The following is a 6,039-nucleotide window of genomic DNA, read 5'->3' as shown; positions in this document are numbered from 1 at the left end:
CACAAACACATACACATATACACACACATACACAAACACATGCACACACACATACACAAACACATACACATATACACACACATACACAAACACATGCACACACACATACACAAACACATACACATATACACACACATACACAAACACATACACATATACACACACATACACAAACACATGCACACACACATACACATATACACACACATACACAAACACATGCACACACACATACACATATACACACACATAGTCACATACACATATACACACAAATACACAAACACATACACATACACACACACATACACAAACACATGCACAAAAGCACAGTCTGTTTCTGTTCTATCTTGCCCAAACAACATCCAGACTCTGTCAAGTCATTGCCTTAAAATGCCACAATATTGACCCACATTTCCCATGCCCTGCCCTAAAAATGCCACATACTACCCTGGAATGATCAGCCCTTCCCAATGACAGTTAAATCCCACAGCTTTTCTGCACTATCCTTACCCGGTGTTGCCAAAATCACCTCTCTGGCACTTCAAACTCCCCCTCCTATAAATTCCTCTCTTATTGTACCCAGAGGATCTGGAATGGTGACTGTTGTGATATGTGAATACATTTTTTTTTTCTCTTAGGACTGGGAAGTGCAATTCCCGGGTGATCCTGTAGGGGTCTCTCTTACCAATGTATCTATTAACTTAGAATGTTTATAGTGTTTTACTTTTTGTTACTGTGTAGTGTGTATCTAATTTAAATATCACTTGTACTATACAGGATGACCCCCCCATCCCTGTACTCGAATCAGTCTCCTTATATAAAAGTTTCTGCTACTTACTTAGCACTCCTCTTTTAAAAAAAGCCTAACCCTGATGCCAGGTGTAATTCAACTACTTATGATATTTCATATTTAAATTGGTATAAAATCAGAAAAACCTCAGAATCAGATATTTTCCTAAAACAGAATGTAAAATAATAATTATTAATTTTCTGAAAAAATAAAAAAAAAATGTGTCAGAAGTGGGATTTGAACCCACGCCTCCATTCGGAGACCAGAACACCCAATCACTGGGAAGATGTGAATCTTGAGTCTGGCGCCTTAGACCACTCGGCCATCCTGACAGCTGATATTCCTAGTGGCTCCTGAATACTTAGCCTATGAAATGATGTGTCATGTGCTTAGTTTATATAGTCACTTCACTCTACAGCTGTATCACACATTACATATACAGTAATATACAGCTGTGTATGTAGGTACTTGAGTACTTATTGTGTCATGTGACATAATCATGTGCTTAGTTTATACAGATACAGTCACCTCACTCTACAGCTGTATCACACATTACATATAATATACAGCTGCTGTATGTAGGTACTTGACTACTTATTGTGTCATGTGACATAATCATGTGATTAGTTTATACAGATACAGTTACCTCACTCTACAGCTGTATCACACATTACATATAATATACAGCTGCTGTATGTAGGTACCTGACTACTTATTGTGTCATGTGACATAATCATGTGATTAGTTTATACAGATACAGTCACCTCACTCTATAGCTGTATCACACATTACATATAATATACAGCTGCTGTATGTAGGTACCTGACTACTTATTGTGTCATGTGACATAATCATGTGATTAGTTTATACAGATACAGTTACCTCACTCTACAGCTGTATCACACATTACATATAATATACAGCTGCTGTATGTAGGTGCCTGGGTACTTATTGTGTCATGTGACATAACCATGTGATTAGTTTATACAGATACAGTCACCTCACTCTACAGCTGTATCAGACATTACATATAATATACAGCTGTGTATGTAGGTACCTGACTACTTATTGTGTCATGTGACATAATCATGTGCTTAGTTTATACAGATACAGTCACCTCACTCTATAGCTGTATCACACATTACATATAATATACAGCTACTGTATGTAGGTACCTGAGTACTTATTGTGTCATGTGACATAATCATGTGATTAGTTATACAGATACAGTCACCTCACTCTAGAGCTGTATCACACATTACATATAATATACAGCTACTGTATGTAGGTACCTGAGTACTTATTGTGTCATGTGACATAATCATGTGCTTAGTTATACAGATACAGTCACCTCACTCTACAGCTGTATCACACATTACATATAATATACAGCTACTGTATGTAGGTACCTGAGTACTTATTGTGTCATGTGACATAATCCATGTGACATAATCATGTGATTAGTTTATACAGATACAGTCACCTCACTCTATAGCTGTATCACACATTACATATAATATACAGCTGCTGTATGTAGGTACCTGAGTACTTATTGTGTCATGTGACATAATCATGTGATTAGTTATACAGATACAGTCACCTCACTCTACAGCTGTATCACACATTACATATAATATACAGCTACTGTATGTAGGTACCTGAGTACTTATTGTGTCATGTGACATAATCATGTGATTAGTTATACAGATACAGTCACCTCACTCTAGAGCTGTATCACACATTACATATAATATACAGCTGCTGTATGTAGGTACCTGACTACTTATTGTGTCATGTGACATAATCATGTGATTAGTTTATACAGATACAGTCACCTCACTCTACAGCTGTATCACACATTACATATAATATACAGCTGCTGTATGTAGGTACCTGAGTACTTATTGTGTCATGTGACATAATCATGTGATTAGTTATACAGATACAGTCACCTCACTTTACAGCTGTATCACACATTACATATAATATACAGCTGCTGTATGTAGGTACCTGAGTACTTATTGTGTCATGTGACATAATCATGTGCTTAGTTTATACAGATACAGTCACCTCACTCTATAGCTGTATCACACATTACATATAATATACAGCTACTGTATGTAGGTACCTGAGTACTTATTGTGTCATGTGACATAATCATGTGATTAGTTATACAGATACAGTCACCTCACTCTAGAGCTGTATCACACATTACATATAATATACAGCTGCTGTATGTAGGTACCTGACTACTTATTGTGTCATGTGACATAATCATGTGATTAGTTATACAGATACAGTCACCTCACTCTAGAGCTGTATCACACATTACATATAATATACAGCTACTGTATGTAGGTACTTGAGTACTTATTGTGTCATGTGACATAATCATGTGATTAGTTTATACAGATGAGATACAATCACCTCACTCTACAGCTGTATCACACATTACATATAATATACAGCCGTGCATGTAGGTACTTGAGTACTTATTGTGTCATGTGACATAATCATGTGATTAGTTATACAGATACAGTCACCTCACTCTACAGCTGTATCACACATTACATATAATATACAGCTACTGTATGTAGGTACCTGAGTACTTATTGTGTCATGTGACATAATCATGTGATTAGTTATACAGATACAGTCACCTCACTCTAGAGCTGTATCACACATTACATATAATATACAGCTGCTGTATGTAGGTACCTGAGTACTTATTGTGTCATGTGACTTAATCAGGTGATTAGTTTATACAGATACAGTCACCTCACTCTACAGCTGTATCACACATTACATATAATATACAGCCGTGTATGTAGGTACTTGAGTACTTATTGTGTCATGTGACATAATCATGTGATTAGTTATACAGATACAGTCACCTCACTCTACAGCTGTATCACACATTACATATAATATACAGCTGCTGTATGTAGGTACCTGACTACTTATTGTGTCATGTGACATAATCATGTGATTAGTTTATACAGATACAGTCACCTCACTCTACAGCTGTATCACACATTACATATAATATACAGCTACTGTATGTAGGTACCTGAGTACTTATTGTGTCATGTGACATAATCATGTGATTAGTTATACAGATACAGTCACCTCACTCTACAGCTGTATCACACATTACATATAATATACAGCTGCTGTATGTAGGCGCCTGGGTACTTATTGTGTCATGTGACTTAATCAGGTGATTAGTTTATACAGATACAGTCACCTCACTCTACAGCTGTATCACACATTACATATAATATACAGCTACTGTATGTAGGTACCTGAGTACTTATTGTGTCATGTGACATAATCATGTGATTAGTTATACAGATACAGTCACCTCACTCTACAGCTGTATCACACATTACATATAATATACAGCTACTGTATGTAGGTACCTGAGTACTTATTGTGTCATGTGACATAATCATGTGATTAGTTTATACAGATACAGTTACCTCACTCTACAGCTGTATCACACATTACATATAATATACAGCTGCTGTATGTAGGTACCTGAGTACTTATTGTGTCATGTGACATAATCATGTGATTAGTTATACAGATACAGTCACCTCACTTTACAGCTGTATCACACATTACATATAATATACAGCTGTGTATGTAGGTACCTGAGTACTTATTGTGTCATGTGACTTAATCATGTGATTAGTTATACAGATACAGTCACCTCACTCTAGAGCTGTATCACACATTACATATAATATACAGCTGCTGTATGTAGGTACCTGAGTACTTATTGTGTCATGTGACATAATCATGTGATTAGTTATACAGATACAGTCACCTCACTCTAGAGCTGTATCACACATTACATATAATATACAGCTGTGTATGTAGGTACCTGAGTACTTATTGTGTCATGTGACATAATCATGTGATTAGTTATACAGATACAGTCACCTCACTCTAGAGCTGTATCACACATTACATATATGGAGGTGACACATTACATATATGGAGGTGACACAATGACAAACATTTACATAAATATACAAATTTCTACAGTGAAAATAAAATAATTAAATGTTGTTTTTTCCTGTATGAATAAGGTTCTCTTTGTATGTCTGGATTATAAAATTACTAAAAAGTTAGTGCGCCAGCCGGGACTCGAACCCGGGTCGCAAGAATGGGAATCTTGCATGATACCCCTACACCACTGGCGCTGATGACGTAAACCTCTGTAAGTGACTACAAGAAGGTACATGACTCTCAGCGCACCATTATTAGTATTGTTATTATTTTTATTTTTACTATTATTAGGTTTTTTTTTTTATCACAATTATTATTACAATGTTTCAAAAAATACAGTTTCCTTTATATTTTAGATGTTAAATTACATAATAAATCATAAACTTAAAATGCAACAAGTCATCATACCCTGTACACACATGTACACAAAGATACATGTAAGTACAGAGATACACTTGTGTACACATACACATACATGTACACACATATGCTCACTTCAGTGTACACATACATGTAAATATACATACATGTACACACACATTTTAGAACATACACACATGTACACATAAATGGACACATACACACATGTACACAGAAATACACACATGCATGTACATGCACGCACACATATACACATGTACACATACATGTAACATGCATAAACACATGGACACACACACATATACTTGTACAGACACATGCATGTGCACATACATGAACATACACACATACATGTACACAGACACATACATGTACACATAGATACATAGATGAATACACAAACATACACACAGGTACAGATACACATACACATGTACACAAACACACATACATGAACATACTCACATGTACACACACATACATGAACATACTCACATGTACACACACATACATGAGCATATTCACATGTACACACACATACATGAGCATACTCACATGTACACACACATACATGAGCATACTCACATGTACACTCACATACATGAGCATACTCACATGTACACACACATACATGAGCATACTCACATGTACACACACATACATGAGCATACTCACATGTACACTCACATACATGAACATACTCACATGTACACACACATACATGAGCATACTCACATGTACACACACATACATGAGCATACTCACATGTACACACACATACATGAGCATACTCACATGTACACTCACATACATGAACATACTCACATGTACACACACATACATGAGCA

The 6,039-nt window shown here is 35.9% G+C and overlaps 2 non-coding genes across 2 annotated transcripts; both read right to left on the bottom strand.

The window, feature by feature from the left end:
* Positions 1–1,015: 1,015 nt before the first annotated feature.
* Positions 1,016–1,125, bottom strand: TRNAL-CAA (transfer RNA leucine (anticodon CAA)). The gene is made up of 2 exons: positions 1,088–1,125; positions 1,016–1,061 (listed from the first exon to the last, which is right to left on the bottom strand). It is a non-coding gene; the product is annotated as a tRNA-Leu (tRNA).
* Positions 1,126–4,933: 3,808 nt separating this feature from the next.
* Positions 4,934–5,004, bottom strand: TRNAG-CCC (transfer RNA glycine (anticodon CCC)). Its single transcript has one exon. It is a non-coding gene; the product is annotated as a tRNA-Gly (tRNA).
* Between the last annotated feature and the right edge of the window lie 1,035 nt (positions 5,005–6,039).

This window comes from Bombina bombina, chromosome 7 (assembly GCF_027579735.1).
Source record: "Bombina bombina isolate aBomBom1 chromosome 7, aBomBom1.pri, whole genome shotgun sequence".
Classification (NCBI taxonomy): Eukaryota; Metazoa; Chordata; class Amphibia; order Anura; family Bombinatoridae; genus Bombina; species Bombina bombina.
Note: the sequence above shows the minus strand (reverse complement) of the source record. Positions and strands in the feature narration are given on the sequence as shown.